Source organism: Mustela lutreola, chromosome 10, assembly GCF_030435805.1.
Source record: "Mustela lutreola isolate mMusLut2 chromosome 10, mMusLut2.pri, whole genome shotgun sequence".
NCBI classification, from domain to species: domain Eukaryota; kingdom Metazoa; phylum Chordata; class Mammalia; order Carnivora; family Mustelidae; genus Mustela; species Mustela lutreola.
Window position 1 is genome coordinate 74,231,144 of NC_081299.1, and position 17,928 is coordinate 74,249,071.

Consider the following 17,928-nt stretch of genomic DNA (forward strand, 5'->3'; position numbering starts at 1 on the left):
ACATGCACCACGTGCACACACACACACACCAACACACCCTGCTTTCAACAACTGATGGGCAAATTCAAAATTCAAGCCTATTTCACAATCCCCTAAAAATGACCTAGGGCTGGTTGCTATGCAGACATCCCTATTGCCATACAAACGTATGGTAGACGGTTATTGTTTTGTGCTGGGGAACAGATAAATGACATGGATTGAAATTATGGTAAATTTAAATTGATGGCCTAATTAGTATTATCTCTTTTTGTATTCATTGTAAGAAAAATTATCCAGGAGGAACTCATTTTGCATTAATGTTGATATAAAGTGTAATTCTCCAGGATTTTCATTGTAATTTGGCATTAATTAATGCATCATTATTTTAAAGTGTTAATTAAATTGTTACAGAAAGGGACATCTGCAGTGGCACAGAAAGGAAATCACATGAACAATTAGTTTTGTATAGGTCTGTGGTGCAGAATCCGAGATCATATGCATGGCAGCAGCAAGAAGGCCAACGTAGAGATGGCAGACAGAATTCCTCTCTGCCCTGCTTGCTGCAATTGTTGACAGTATGTGACCACCTCTCTTACCTTTTCCATTGTGTTCCGGTGAAGAATATGCAGTCTTTGGAACACTGGGCATTCGTTCCGTATCCATAGGCCAGAAGGCATGTTAGCAGGGCTATGGTTCTTTCTTTTTCTGGGAGCTTGGCAGATGTCACTGGCCATTCCTATATTAGTAAAAAAATAACAGACCCTTTTTGGGTAATATTGTCTAAAGATCTCAGAAATAGGCTGCTGTAGAAGGCGAGGTTAATATTTCTACTGGTAATAAACTCCATACAAAACTGTGTCAAATCAAAGGGGGAGATAATCTGTGGTAATTCCTTACGCAGTGGACCATCATTGTTAACGCATCTGGAAATCATTGAGTGCTATCATGGCCTAAGATATATAATTCCAAGGAAATTCCACCATGATTTCATATATCAGGGAATCGTGGCAATCAGATAGCAATGTGGGTTGGCAAGTCAAAGGAGCTTGAGATTTGGAGGAAATATATAAAGTGGGCTTTAAACCCTCTGTCATCATGGTCTCAGAAGACACAGATATTTGGAGAATCTTGTTCTGTCAGCAACATTATCTTATATTTAGCCCTGAGGGGGCTCTACTGAGCATTCTTTGTCAAGAGTTGTAAACCAAGATCCCCATAAGAAGAGTATAAAAGGATACTATAGCATCATAACATGTAAAACTATTAAGTCGTTTAACTGGTTATATATATATATATTTTTTTTTTCTGGATACCAGCTTAATATTAAGGTTATAAACTTTCCTTTAGCAGCCACAGTGGGAGTCCTAATTTCCGAGGTTCTGTGAACTTTTCCTGTTTTACAGACATAGAAGTCAAAGCCCAAATTCCTCTAATCAAATTGGAGTCAAATCTTCCCTCGTTGCATCAAATGATACATCAGACAAAAAAGACCAGAATCACTTCATAGTGTTTTGACAGGTCTCCTTAGACAAACAGTCATTTGGTTGTATCTCCTCATGAAGATGCAAACTCCCTACTGAGGAAAGTATCTCTCTGGCCATTTGTCCAGCTTGTAGACAGGTGCCAGGATCACTCAGTGAAGAGTTAATTAATTGATTGATTCACGTAATTGCTTTCCTAAAAAGAGGTGACCACAATGCTTTTTAAGTTCAATAGGTTCTATCTGAGGGCAACTAATTTTACAAGACCAGTATTCTCAAACCCATGGTCTCAAACATTTTCATTACCTATACCACTCATTGCTAGAAAAGACTATGAGATGAAGCAGATTGAAAATCAAATCCAATGACAACTAAAAAGGAAGATTTAGTCATTGAAAAAAAAAAAATCTCTCCTGGCAGAGAAATAAATGTTTTTTGGGGGAAAAAAGTAATAATAATAGAAGGTGGTGGAGGAAAGAATAAAGCCAGACAGACTACCACTGAAGTGCTAGAATTTACTCATCCGGCTGGAAAGTGCTACATGAGCTTAGGCTGGGGTTCACCCTGTCGCAGGGATGAAATTATCCTAATGTGATCCCTCATCTCTCGGTGAGAATTCCTCCCAGTCTCTCCAGAGATTCCTGAAGATAGGGTGTCAGTAAAATACTTTTACTTCCCTCTGCCTCTGCACTCCTGCTTTGACCACATTATTTCAGTTTACTGATTATCACCATGTGCTTTTATGAAACAGCTTTCTTCAGTTTGGACACACCACTTCTTCAAACACTGACTCAGGAACAGGTACTTGGCTGATATTATAACACAGCAACATTTTCTAACCTGAATACGACACATGCCTGCACTCAGAGATTATTTCCCAGCCTCACCAGCATACTGAATTTCTTCAAATTCCTTTCTCCCCCTTGTGTTCACCCCTTCTCTTCCTGCTGCCCAAACTTTTTCCCTCTCCCTTCTACAGTGAACTTCAGCCTGAAATTACTGCTCACTTCTTTTGCAGAACAGTTTAGCTACCTCTTTGTTTTACTGTCTACTTTCATACTATGCCCTGAGGCCCTTCTCTCTGAACCAAAGGGTCTGTCATTTTGCCAAACAAAGGATTTTTTCGTTTTTCTTAGGAAACAGAAGTTGCGTTCAGTTGTGGTTTGAAACAACTTTTGTTTTGCTTTGGTTTGTTTTGTTGTTTGTCATCTTATAGTTTCAATAGTTACCTTGGGCTCTTTAGAAAATTCTGGTTTTTTTGTTAACACTGCCTCGGCCCCTCACATCAGACGCCAATACCTTCCAGGCAAGTAACATGTGTCTAGTTTCCTTTGTAGATGTTTACAAATGCCAAGTAGACTCTTCTGCTCACTCTGGGCACTAAATAAATGCTGCTGAGGAGCAAGAGCTGACAGAAATTCAAAATGATGAGAAGGAAAGCGTCTCTAGGCCCAACATCTGGATGTGGGAAAGGAAATGTGCAAAGGAGCTTTGCTACCTTCCCAGTAATAAGGAAACTTCAGGAAGGACACACAACTAGCTTTAATTTTTAAGCCTAAGATGCTCCACATTTCTTACTCTAAATTTAGTGCTGTGGCATTCAGTTAAAACCACCTTGTGTCCAATAATATACTTCCTGGTCTGCCCTGAGGTCTTCAGGAAGCATTTTATCTTTCATATAATTGCCAGGGTGAATCCCTAGTTATAACATACTCTACAGCACATAAAATAATTGTTGCAACTGAACCCATCACATAAATATTAGTGATTGAAGAGATTGGTTGGGATAAATCAATGTGGGTGACATATTTAATAAACTTTGTATAAACATTGTTTGCAACAGCTATAAATAAGATTGTCTTTAGGAATTTTACATACTGCACATCCCTCTATTCATGGAGAGGCCCAGGCAATGATTTCTAGCTGCACTCAATGACAAGCAGTGCCTTTTCAGACGTGCCCAAATCAGACCAGGCCAGCAGAGTCAGGGAGCGTGTGCCCACACCAGGCCTGGCGTGGGCCACAGCTTGCTCCATGGTCCAAGCTCGCCACACCACTCACTCGTCAGCAGCCACAAGGTACAGTCTGAGGAGAACGTCAAGCCAACGTGCTTCTTCTTTCTTTTTTTCCCCCAAAGGAAAAGCCACACCATAAATAAAGCATGATCGAGATGGCATTTTACATTCACACAGATTTGCGCATAAATAAATAAAAGGGATTTTGTTCAAATTCTATCATCCTTACATGCCATTTTCAAATTCTCTTTCCCTCCCAGTTCGGCATATTGAACTAACCGGTGAGAGTCATATTGGCTCCCTCCAGTGGCTGGCTTAGCTCTGAGGAAACCACAGGGGTACATCTCAAGGCCCTGCAGCCTGGTGGTTCAATGAGGAATCAACTCCTTCTGACAAAAAAAGAGCTCAAATCCCTTTGGGAATTCTGCCTCACTCTCAACATGTATTATCCTGCCCAGAAAGGTTTAAAGTAGATGTTGGTTTTAATTAATCTATCTCATAATCTTCCATCCAAATTGGTCTGTTCTACTGTTCCCATTTTATGGATGAAAAATAACCCACTGGAAGGCAGTGGAGTGATTAAGGAATACTGGGAGGGCAGGGCAATGCCTCACATCTGAGCACAGGAGCAAGAAGGGCTTTCTCTTGGCTTAGAAGAGACCCTTCCACATTCTCTGCCTTATTATTGTTAGATTCCAAAGGATGACAAATTGTGGAAATATTTAGGTTCCTTTTTTTTTTTTTTTTTTAAAGAGGTCAGACATAATACAGTGAGTCTTCAGCTTTAAGCTTAATGAAATGTCACTTACACATTTGGAAATTCAGGTATGAACTATGAGTCTTACATTGTTTGAAATTTACAACTTTCACATTTATTTTTATTAGTAATATTTTAGTTGCTCAATATATTTCCCTGGCATTAATGGAAAAAACATGGTGTCTTCAAGCAGCCAAAATAATCCCTCTAAATTCCCACTGAGTTTAAACAAAGGCCACACAATTTAATGGCTAAAGTTACTACTATATATTTCCAGTGTGCTGGGTTCAAATCCCATCAAATAAGGCTCTAATTAAAATTCACCTGAACTATTTTTTTCACTGTATAATTATTTTTTAATTTTTAATGACCCGTATTGACCTCCTTTTACTTAAGGGGAACAAAAAAGAGAGAAATTTAAAAAAAAAAAAAAAAAAGGAAAGCAAGACAGGAAAAAGAGCAGATGAACTAGACGATGTTATGATGCCTTTTTAAAACACAGCCTGAGAATTGGGTGTGCAGTACAGAGATCAAGAGGAGACTTAATTAAGGCTCAACTGCTCAGTTCATAGTTCTTCGGTCTTTATAAAAGCTAAGAGCAAAGCTAAATCATTTGTAATTTGCCATTATTTTCCCAGATAGCTCTTCCAGAAATGTTATTTTTCACCTGCCTTTTCTTTTTTTTTTTCATTTGAAAGCATGGTATCAGACCTTGTATATACAGTGCGCCACTTGCCTGCTGTCAGACAGAGAAGTGACAACACTTGTCACTACCAATCTCTTCATGTCTGGTCTCATCTGAGCAATACATACAGCCTGATTTCCAGGTGTTTGTTGAAACTCCAAGTTATGTAACATGTCTTTGCTGTGCTCAGAAGTGAAAAAGCAGAATCACAGGGGGGAATAAATCCTTAACTTTCTAAGAACTCTGAGGGAGCACAATACTGATTTTAGCCCAATTCCACATTATTGAAGGGATCACTTTGCGACAGAGAGGGGGAAGCATCACAAGCTCAAGAGGAAACTAATGGATTGAGTAGTGGTCAAGGAGCAATGATGGGAAACTTTTACAAACTTTTTAAAAATCAAAGCAATATGACTATAACATTCATAGGGAATTTAACCACTACTAAAAACACTATGTATTAAAAATATATATGTAAGTCTCTCTGTTCACTTCCCAACTCACATACCATCCAAGGACAACTACTTTGTCAATGCTTTGAACTATGTCTACTGCTATGCAGCTATGTTGTGATTTATCAATTTAAAACATAATCTTTTGGCCACTTAAAATAGTAGGTGAAGATTTCAGCTCTTTTACACACACACACACACACACACACACACACACACACCCTCTTTCTCCCTTCGCCTGATCCTTGTAATAGAGTTTTACCAATTTGGAGTTAAAGCTCTATCTATAATTTTTACTGTTGTTATTATGTATTTGTATTTCTTCTGTGGGCCAAGTGGTGGATTCTGCTTAATTTATTTTGTTGTATGACTTCTCATTTTCTAAAATTAATAATTTCATCATTTCTTCTTTTGCTCAGCTTTTTTTATTTGATTATGTTATGTTAGTCACCATACAGTACATCATTAGTTTTTGATGTAGTCTTCCATGATTCATTGTTTGCTTATAATGCTTGGCTTCTTTTTAATCTAATTATGGACCGGCCCCCAAAGTGCACCTCCTAATACAGTTTCTCACCCAGTCAAATATAACAAATAATATATCTGTTTTCTCATCAAACCTCCTAAAGTTCTATATCTTCTGGTTTCAGTCTGGACTGGCAACTTGCCAGCCTGCTACAAAGTGGTCACTTCCTGTACTTCCTATCAAGTCATTCTAAGAATTACTTTATCCTTTCCCCGCAGTTAGGTCTGGGTTTTTACAACAATGTCTTAGGACACCACATCCTCTAGTAGCTACCAGAGAAAAGGTGAATTTACACTCTTTCTCCCCTCAGAACTCTAAAGCTATTGCTCTATTCTTCTGTCTTGAAATATTGCAGTCCAGAAGTTCAATGCCATCTTTTTGTAGCTTGAATTCCAAAATTTCATTACAGTTCACTTTGGCACAGTCTTTTGTTTAATCAGTTTGCTACTTACGCAGAGGGCCTTTTCATTTTGAAATAATCTTCAATTTTTTGACATTTTCTTGCATTCTTTAAAAAACTAACTTTTTGCCATTATATTCTCTGTTCTCTCCTTCTAGAATGCCTATTAATTATATGTGAGACCCCATTTCTGGTCCATGAAGTGTTCCAAAACATCTATCTGTTCATCTCTTACTATTTTTGTTCTTTCTGGCGTACTTTTTTGCCTGCATCTTCTAATACTTCGATTAAAATTTTGGCTGTCATATATTAATTTTAAAAACACTTTATTTTTTTCAGATTGTTTCATTTTTTCATAGCATTCTGTTGTTGATTTATTGGTGAAATATCTTCTCTATCTCTCTAAAGATATTCATTCTTTCCACGGTTCAGATTTCCTGTCAGGTCTGTCCTTTGTTTCTCTATATTAAAGCGCCTAATAATTCTTAGCTCACTGTTCATAGTTAGGCATTAAAGAGCTCATAGAAAACCATATATTAGTGCATCTGTGAACTAATGAACACCTTCATAGCACAGAAGAAGCTTTTTCACTGGTCCATCCAACTATTGTTATCCATAGGTCTGCACTGGTTTGATTTTGCTCAAGAAGGATCCCCCAACCTCCTTCCCCCTTTACTGCCAACATTTTGGAGTTGGGCATGGGAGGAGAGCAGGTATAGGGATGATCTCAATATTCATTATGAGATTTTCCTTAATCCCCAAATTGGCAGTTCCTACCACATCCCAATTTATTTTGTGCCTAGCATCCCCAAATCTTCTCAATGGGTATTTTTTGTTTGAGTGGTTTTGATTAAAACACACACAGAGAGAGAGAGAGAGAGAGAGAATTCTGTTATCATTGTAGCTGTTGTTTCATGTCAGAAATAGCTGCCGGCAGCAGAGCTAGTATAAAGGAAATTCTCATTCCTTTATTCTTCATTTAACACATAGTGCATGCCACATCACTTTCTCTAGGCAGCTACAGATTTATCTGTTTGCTCTCTATTCCTTTCCTAACCAACTTGAGTTAGCATGTGATATTGAATACAGGAAGCTTTTGAATTTTGTTTTTATATTCTAGGCAATATGATATAATTACAAACAGGGGATTTGGGACCAGAAAGACCTGTGCTTGAACTATATTTGCTACCCACATGATGCTAGACAACCTTTCTGGATTCCCAAGTCCTCATCATTAAAGTAAGCCAACTTTTTTGAGACTCTTTTTATTGTAACTGTGACATGGGCGTATAATACCTTCTCCAGGTCTAAGAATTACAGGAATTATTATATGTCATTTGCCTAGCACATAAACTTGCCTTAATTCTCTCTTTCCTTAGAATCCTAATAGGTCAGTATATCAGATAGGATTAAGCTTAGCTGTATATTAAGAAAAACCTACCACCACTTTGGCTTAAGGGAGATGTAGGTGGCCAGTCCTATGTATGGTAGGAACTTAAGCTCTTATTATTTTTGTTTCAACACTTAAAAAATAGGAATGGTAATAGCACTGCCATCATATGGATATTAGAAGAATGAAATATGTATGAAGTGCTTAGCACAGTACTTGTATAAAAATGCACAATAACTTTAAAAAGAGAGAAAATTCAATCAGGTTAGTTGCAACAAATTACTTGACAAAAAATCTAGACATATGCGGTGTATCACAAAACATGAACAGTGCGGCCACCAGAAATCTGACAGTAAATTCTGACTCACCTACAACTGTTTAGAGTGAAAACCAACAAATAGGCAATTCAAATCATACCTCTAGTAACAAATCTGCTGCTATTCCATTTTAGGGCATGCAATACCACTCTCCTAGGTTAATCTTCCCCCTCATGGCACATATTCTCTATTAGTAGGACAATGATTGTGACTGTAACCACCACCAACATCACCATCATCATCATCATCTTTCCACATAATCTACCTAGGGTCATCTGTTCAGACAATTCCATTCTTCTTGTCACATTAATATCAGTTACATTAGCTTTGCTCCATTCTTAAAAGACAGTTTCTGTTAAGTTGGTAATAACCTCAGTAAATTCTAGATCTAACTTTTATTAGCATTCCATTGTTCTTTCAGTATCCTCCCTCTAGGGCCTGGCAGAAATATTAAATTCCTTCTAAGACAAAATTATTATAGCTTGATGAATAAAAATGTTTTACCTTCCCCACTAAGTCTTCTCTAATAATGATCTGGAATGCTATAATTATTGTCTTCTAAATAGTAAGAGAAAGAATTTTCTTTAAAAAAAAAAACTCAGACTATTTTTTACTTTCGCTTATTGTTCTGGAAATTTTTATTTTTCTAAATATTTCCAGAACCAGTGGGAGGCAAATAATTTATTAATTGTGCACCAATTCTTCTTTGTACTTCAGGTAAATTGCAAAAAGCAAGAATTTCTACCCAAATCATTAATTGTGTTGATAAACAAAACAGCATATCTCTTTCTCGTGAGAGAAAGGGCTTGTTCCTTCCCAGCCTCAACCAAAGACCGCAGATCCAAACAACCTGAGAAGTCCAAGTGGATTTCCACCATGGAGCAGTCTCAGTTGCTGATGGTTCTGTACTCTCTTTCCTGAATGATGGACAGGTAGTGAAAAGTGTTACACAGAATATGGTGGCTACTTCAGGGTTGGGCTTCCTCTGAAATTATGCCAAAATGAATCATGGGGTAAGTCCATTTTGTTATCCTAAAATTTCCTTTGTGCACTAGTGGTCATGAAAATGTTTTATTGCCAAATCTAGATCACTTCACCCCCAATGAAACTGTGATTCTTAAAACACAAAATCTAAGAAAGATGCACACTGGGCAGCACCAGCAAGGTCAGCTAATTCATCAAGAGCATAAAAGTCCACATGTTTCACTTTGCCAGGAAGCTTGTCTGCTTCATCCAGTGCCAACAACTCAATCCTCCGAACAGATGATGTATGGAATAAAGGAATCTTTTCAAATTCATGGAGTACTTCAGGTCTCATCTTTCCAATGTATCATTTGCTACAAGGATTCATTCTATCATTGGAGCGTCAGCACATGGATTATGGTGCCAAGTCAATATTCTTGGAGGTGCTGAAGTAAAAAATGCATTCTCCTCTTATATATCCCATGAGGACAATGGTAATTTTTTGGAACCAATTCACTGTGTATCCTGGGGTTTCTAGGAGTTCTCTTACAAGACACCGAGTACCATATTCTCCAATGAGATTTTAACTTTCCATTCTTTGTCAACAATTGCTAATAAGATTGACAATAGATTTGTAATTGGGCAGAAGGAAAATAACTCAATTTAAGTAGTTCATCTGGGAAATTCAATTCTGTATTCACCAGAAATTTGGCTAGGAAGCCCCACAACAGAATCCATTCCTCATGGTTTATTACTCAATAAGAATCTATGGGACTACAATAACAATCACATTCCATATTGGGAGTTTGTTTTTCCATAGGCCTAAATTTGCCAGTGAGCTATTTGTGGAGGCCACTCAACCTTTACCAAATGTTTTGAGTTTATTATTCTCTCCTCTGCTCTGGATTGAGATGATCACAAGTTCCTGAAGGTCATCACAGTCTGCGGGACACTTGTTCTTTGGCCCTTGTACAAGCAGAGAGTAACTGAAAAGTGGTCCATAAGGAAGGTGTGGTGACCAGGCCATAGTCAAAGGTGACATATATGTGAAATATACAATTTGCATATACCATTTGCATGAGTTGCATGGTTGTTGTTGTTGTTGTTGTTTTTCTGATATATAGATGTGACCCAACATGGTGAGCACCTGAGGAACAGGCCAAAAGCAAATTGAAGAGGAGAGACCAAGTCTACATGAGTACGAGCATGTAGGTGGGCAGTGTGAGGTCCCTACGTGAAAGGTATTGAAGACTGAAGGGATCAGAAAAGGGACTGATATGCTGATGCTGTTTGATATGTCACTATTAAGTGCAAGGCCCTTCTCATGTGTTCAGAGAACGATGATGCCACTTCTCTAAAAGGTCTTTTCACAGGAGAATGTACCAGATGATCTCTGCAGCCTGCCTTCCCCATTAAGTGTATATTCTGTATGCTCAGTAACGGTTTGCTGCTCTAAGACCTTATGTGTGAAAACGGCAAAGCTGTGTGATGGGTTCTCAGCTCACAGGGAGCTTATGACCTGATAGGATAAGAGTTTAGACAGGAAATACCTCACGAACAATATATGTCACTATGGCTAAGGACCCAAATATATGGCACAGAGATGTGCGTCCGTTTGGTTCAGCATTGTACCAGACAAGTCCCGGTATGCTGTAGGCAGCCTACAAAGATTTCTGTATAAACAAATCAGTGAATCATTTCACACAAAATGGACTCCAGTCCAGACTGGACGTTTCAAAACCAAACAGGTTTACTCTCAAAATGTTAACACACCATATGCTTTAATTTGTAGAACATTCTTGAAGTGACAGAATCAGAGCAGAAAACACATTAGCGATGGCCAGGGGTTGGTAAGAATAGGCAGGGAGGTGGCTGTGACCCTGTAAGGGTAGTATAAGGGATCCTGACAGAGCTATCCCATATCTCAATTGTGCTGATAATCCCACAAATCTGCATGTGGGATACAACTGCATAGAATTCAGCACACATATACAAAGGGGTGCACAGAAAACCGTTAAGATCTCAATGAGGTTGGTGGAGTGCATCAAGATCAATATCCTGTTTGTGATATTATGCTGTGGTGATGTAAAATGTTACAACTGAGGAAAACTGGGTCTGTCTGCATTTTATTTCTTAAAGTGGTATGTGAAGCTATCATTATCACAAAATGAAACGTTTAGAAAAAATATCCAAAAACCCCAATAAGGCTCATTGGAGAAGGGTTCAAAGAGAAGGAGGGCCAGGGTAGGTTCTGGATAGGAAAAGAGGAGAGTGAGTGCATGGATGATGGGGTGAATGGGCTGAAAAGTAGGCTTGTGAGATTCTCCAAGGGAACGGGGGTCATGGTCAAACAGAAGAAACTTAGCAGCATGGTTTGGCAACTTGGTGGCATGGTTTTCAGTAGAGCAAGTATGAATTCTGGAGTTGGCCTTCCCTCATTCTGTAGGCTAGTTTCCACCCTCATTTGTATAAGGGCAGCAAGCCCCCTAATCTCTGAATGCAAAGCTCCTCATCTGCATCACAGAAGGCATGATACCTTCTTTGTAGTGATAATGAGCCAAATGAGCCCACATATGTGGAGGGCCTAGCTCAGATTTGGGCACACTGTAGATATTTGGCAAATACAAATTCCTTTCCCGTGCCCTTAGACTCCACATATACCAGGGGTTCCTGAGTCAAGTTCAAGGTCGGTTACTGCACATTCTTAGCCATGGTCCATATTGGGGAAGCTGAGGAAGAAGGCAGTGCCAGCAGCAGAGACCCGTCACCTCTCAACCCTTAGCTACAGTGTAAGAAGAGTTGGAGGAGAAAAAGGGAGCAGGAGGCGGGAGGTGTCCTGAGTGCCCTGAAAGGCACTGCATTGTCTAGAGAGAGGAGGGACGAAGTTTTCGGAGCAGCCTGTCGCAGCCCACAGCCCAAACCACCATGGCCTCCTGGCTTTGCTGCCTCTGCTTACTCTAGGACAAAGCAAGGAGACAAAGAGAGGATGCCTTCCAGGCAGTGGTCATGCTGAGCCCAGGCAGAGCTTCAGCCAGAATCCCAGCTGCCAGGGAAGCCAGGGACCTCCTGGGGCCAACCCCCCACAGCAACAACTGTGGCAGCCGCAGGAACAAAACAGAAAACTTTTTTTAAATAAAATGTTTGCTCACATACCACCAATTTTCTTAAATCTACATCGAAAATTAGTACCAATTTGCAGACACATGAAGGATCTACAATAACTTTCCAAGGAGTGTTTCTCCCTCATTTCCTCTAATTTCAAAATTCAAAATGATTACAATTTTGAAATCTTGGTTTGTGTGTGTGTGCATTTGAGAGTGTGCGTCTGCGTGTGTTTTGTCTACAGTGGGTATTAGAACATTTTCTGCTATTTTCCTCCAAAGAAGAAAAACAGATTGGAGAAACGAAATCCTCGGCTGACAATATACAGTTTTGTAAATACAGCATGTAACGATACGAGCATTTACCAACAGGCATTAGCTGGAACAATATGAATTCCACGGCTGAGCAGTAGAAAACGTATTTAGAGCCCCTGCTGTACAGTATGCTACTGATGTCGAAGGATTGTGTTTATTGAGATGTACAGTGAAACCCAAGAAGCTGATCACACGCAAGAAAGGAATCTAAATTGACTTCTCCAAATTTCTGCTGCTTTCAGGTCATAAAAACCTAACTCTCTGGACTCTAAACAAAATCTCTGTCAAAATGGACAGTTAGTTGGAGATGCCATCAGAAATGTCAGGCTGGAAAAAGAAGCCAACATTTTGTTGTTGTTGTTGTTGGTACAGTGGTTGCGTTCTTGTTTTGTGGGGGTTTTGTGTGGGGCGTGTGTGTGTGTGTGTGTGTGTGTGTGTGTAGTTCTGTTTGTTTTCTGTTTTCGCTGCTACTGATACATCAGGCATCCAATCATGAAAAACAATGTCCATGTCACTAAAATGGCCTCCAGGCATCCAGTATATCTACATTGGGGTTAAACATCTGTGTGAAGATGTGACAGCACACCCTATAAAAGGTATTATTGAGTAATATAGACTTTCTGTAATAACCAAACAGTAAAGAATATAGCTTTTTAAAGGTCTCCCCATGGCTGATCTCATGACTCAAAGATAAGACACTGTGCTGCAAGCGAAGTAATAAAATCTGGTGGATACTCTGGGCTCGCTTGTGACAAATCATATCAAAGTATTATTAAAGAAAGAAGTTGAGACCCAAGACTATTATTGATTCTTGACAGAATTTCTTATAAATAAAGTGTTGCAATCAGGTCCTGGACTTGCCAAGGTCCTGGTAGAATTCTTCCTATTATAGGGGAAGCTGCAAAACAGTAACGCTCCATTAGCGAGAGCCGGGAGCCTCTGTGTACAGCACCACGAGGATGGGTCATGGTCCAAAGAGAGCCAGGGAGAACATAATTTCCAAAGGCCTTTTAAGGCACTCTTTGCTGATCCCTTTTTGAAATGGGTAAAGCTGCCTCCAAGTTTCCATAGGAAGCATCTTGTGCCCTGACTGTGTTAGCAGGATGAGTCTGTGACCCTTCAGAGCACTAAGGACACACCTCCATTAGTGTCCATATTCTTACAGGGAAGAGGCTGATACAGTCAACTGAAATGACAGGGTGATAAATATAAAACCACTATCATCAATAAGACTGGAATGTAAAAGCACTTAGTTTCAGCCTAAGTAACTCGCAGAAAGTTTGGTTTCAAGAACCAATGCGTCATCCATCACTACTCTACCTTCTGTTGACAAAGTAATTGTAAGATATCTAGAATGGAGGTTCAACACGAGCTGACATTTTTGAAAGGAGGAATTGTGTGCCGTACTTACTCATTAAATGTATTTTTCCTCCACTAAAGATGTTTCCTTTTTTAGTTTATGTATGAATAACTTTAACTAAAGTTCCCCTGACACCCTGACTTTGCTCTGAATAGCACCTATGTTCATTAACATAAAACCTGAAAGAAAATAATTTTAATGTAGTTTTTTTTAACACTTCAAAAGCCTCTAACAAATTGATCGAGCACAATTATGCATTCTAAAGGGAATTATAAAGAGATCACGGAAGGTTGAAAAGTTCTAGTTTAAAAAAAAAAAGAAAAAAACTTAGGGATGAAAAAGAAAAGAAAAACAGGCAGTAAGTGTGAAACTTTAATGCACATTGAATAAAAGTAAACTTGGGCTTCTTAGGCATATTTTAATATTTTCCTCTAAATGCAGTGTCTACAGAGAAGAAAAAATAAGAGCCACAGCAAAAGGCTCAGAGAATATGACAGAATGAGGTATATTTCATAATATGTATAGATTGGTTGGGTTTGTTTGAAAGTCGGCTCCACCACTGAAAACCTGCATGATGAACTTCCTTTTTGCTAAGACTCAGTTTCCCCAACTGTAGCTGATGTGAGGATCAAACAATCCATTTTTAAAAGCATTCAACAGGGGTGCCTGGGTGGCTCAGTGGGTTACAGCCTCTGCCTTCAGCTCAGGTCATGATCCCAGGGTACTGAGATCAAGCCCCACATCAAGCTCTCTGCTCAGCGGGGAGCCTGCTTCCTCCTCTCTCTCTGCCTGCCTCTCTGCCTACTTGTGATCTCTGTCTGTCAAATAAATAAATAAAATCTTAAAAAAAAAAAAAAGAAAGAGAAAAATCATTAAAAAAAAAAAAAGCATTTAACATTGTTTTACACAGAGAGCATTTAAGAATTCTCCCAATCCCCATTAGTTCTCCCAATCCGCATTCCAAACAAATCATGAGATGCTCAGCTCTCCCTTTCTGAAATCATACAGAACTTTTCCAGAAGATCTCACTAACCTCCTTTAAGTTCCAGAGGACAAAATTTCTCTTAAGATGAGTACTTCATCTCAGGCTGAAATTTCTATCCTTATTCATCTGTAAAGGAACATTCCCAGAATTTCTTTGTTCCATGTATTCCTCTCAATCCTATTGTTTTTTGCAAAGTTCAGTTACATCCTACTTTATCCAAAAAGCTATTCCAGATTCTTCCAGGAAGATATCATTCCTCTAGTGGCATATTGTTTAACTTAATCTGCACTACACTATGGGTTCCTGGAGGGTAGCAACCATGTCCTGCTTGCTTTTGTACCCCACAGTACCTAGCACTGGTCTTCTCTGATGGTGAACTCTTAAGCAATGTACATTGAATGTCTAATGGTTTGCTGTCTTAAAACACAGACTAAGGAGGTAAGTCCCAGAACCTGGAATAAAATCCTTAACTAGCTGAACCACAGCACTAGCCCTTTTACATTTTGCAAATGTAATCACTGTGATCACCATGCAGAGTTGCTGAAATGCAGGCAGTCAATCAAAACCACTTACTGAGCCCCAAAGCATTGTGAATGAAGGCTACGCAAGAGAAATAAAAAAGCTGTACACAAACCTTTGAGAAACTTACTATCTCACTAAGAAAATATCCATGAGGGGGATGTTAAAAACACACCACCACCATATGTAGGTTATAAATCTTAGACTGCCAGGCAATAAACCTCAGCGGATATGTTCCCGGTTGCCCCAAGCCATTGTATATAAGTTATAGTGCAGAGAGCATATCAGTAAAACTGTATTGGACCTGTTGCTCTGCATGAGGCTAGATTTATATTTAGCTAGAAAGTCCAGGCAACCAGGACAAATGTCCTCTCTTTGTTTCAAGAGACAGCGCTTCCTAGTGGCTAAGTCCGCGAGCTCTAGAGATGGTTGGCCTTGAGCAGTGGGCCAGTGTGTCTCTTGTCACCCTTGACATGTCACTCAATCTCTTTGGGTCTCAATTTCCTCATCTATAAAATGAGAGTAAAATGGAATCTTTCTCACAACATTTGGGGAGGCAGAGGAAATTAGTAAATTCAAGATAAGCACTTGGAAGAGTACCTGGCCCAAAGTGAGCACTCAATAAGCACCACTGATCATTAATCATTTCCTGGAAAGCAGCATGTTTTGGCAAGAACACCATTCACGAAGGCTTTCTCGACTCCTTGGCAAAATTCATCCCCAAATTTATGAGCTCACCTTACATCTTACCGCTGGTTGGATTTTCCTTGTGCTCTAAATTACACTGGCCTCATGGATCACAGTTGCAAGGACATAAAGGAGAACAAGGCAGCAAGGGCAAAAAGTGGTATCTAAAGCAGTCTTACATAGAAATGTGGTAAGAATTCTGAGAAGGGGATGGTGAAGGGGTGAGATTGTAGATGATGTCAATCATGGGACTGAGAGGGTGGGGCCGGGAACCACACACCTTCCCTGTGTGTTCATCTCGTAACAGTAACAGTTACCCAGATTTTACAAACACATCTATATACTCCCAAAACCTCTCCACTGCAAGTTTTATTATCCCAGTTTTAGAGTTTCAAAAACCAAGGCTCTGGGATGTTAAGTGACTTATCCAGGAACAGCAGACAGCACGTGTTGAATTCAGATTGGGAACCCAACTCTGTTTCCAAACTCATCAGTCTTTCAAAGGCACCCTTCTCCCCATGAGCCAGTTCTCAAAGCAGAAAAACTACTTCATCAGGAATCAGATTTAGGGCCCACCTTCCACACTGCACACAGGTTAGAGCCACTAGTAAATTTTCTCCAAATCCTAAAGAGCAACTGGCTTTAACCAGAGTCCAGTCCATGCGTCACGTGCACCGAGGAGAGAACCTCCAATTCTTCACCTTGATACTTTCTCTGTCCCACTGCAAAATTTAAAAGACAAAAATCAAATACTCTTTTGTGTTCAGATGTTCTGTTTCTGCCTTCTGCAGCAGCACTTGGGTCCCTGAAGCACCTGAACCCATTTATTTTCCATCTGTTTCTTGCCTTCTTAAAGCAGCTTTATTGCACCCCAGAAGGCTTTCTCTCAATTAGAGAGGGGAGAGGCACTCAAAGACGTACAGGTTGCACCAGAGATTTTGCAGGTAGGCAATGAGGATAAACAGACTCAAGAGTCCAGAAATGTAGGTATCTGATTCTGGAGCACTTGGACACACACTGGACTGGCTGACTCTTGTCTGCAGGATTACAATTCATGAATACCTGTGTCTACAAGTCCATTTTGTGGGGGGGGGGGGGAAGCTGACTTTGCTATACGGGGGGTGGACCTTGGTGTTACTAAGAAATAGGAAAGGTACTCAGATTGGTAGGGGGATAGATTTTCATGCACATTGTTAAGACATGAAGAAGAGTTTGGAATGCTATGGGGCTGAGTAGTCAGGAGACTTGGTGAATCAATGTTCTCCCTGAGGATGGCCTCAGGCTTATCCCTCTGAAGGAAAAACATCTAAAGCCCAACATTTTGCACCCCTGACTGGCTGTTCCTGGGGAAAGATTCCCCAGTGAAACCCTGGAAGGTGCTTCCCCTCAGCCATGCCATGTTTAATGGCTCCTGTTTGGATCCAATTAGGACTGGCTTGGGAAACTGGGAGAAACCGGAATCAGGAGGGGTGGGGAGAAGCAATAGAGGGCAGAGGGGACTCGTTCATAGCTTTTCAGAGGGCAAAGGGGACTCATTCATAGCTTTTTGGGTATCTGGAAACAGTGCTCACTCAGGACTTCTCATACTCCAAATTGTTATGAGAGCCAATTATTCCACCTATTAAGGTTTTAAAGTGGCACCAATAAGTCAAAACCGGTTTAACAACTAAGAATTATAGTTGGTATAAAATGTTTGAATTTGGGCTAATAACATATACTAAGTTATTAGACAGATGAGATTTAAAATGACTAAGGTAAGAAATTGGGTTCATAATGGACACATTAATAGACCACTAAACTGACTTTAAAGGCTCTGGCAGGCATAGTCAAGACACCAAATATATAACAACTCCATCCATCTTGAGCTTCCTCATCATGTCACCTAATAGAATTTCAAATACTATTAGCACACTGATAAATGCTTATTATATATTATCCATGCATGCTATCCTTTGAATTAAAAGACAAGAACAGACACCTCATACTTTTTTTTTTT

General features: G+C 39.6%; 1 long non-coding RNA gene across 1 annotated transcript in view; it reads right to left on the reverse strand.

Annotated features, from left to right (window-relative positions):
* Window positions 1-581: 581 nt before the first annotated feature.
* Window positions 582-17,928, reverse strand: part of LOC131809748 (uncharacterized) — a 213,465-nt gene continuing 196,118 nt past the window's right edge. Inside the window, exon 4 of the long non-coding RNA XR_009345276.1 lies at window positions 582-715. This is a non-coding gene — a long non-coding RNA (uncharacterized LOC131809748). The remainder of the gene's footprint in view (window positions 716-17,928) is intronic.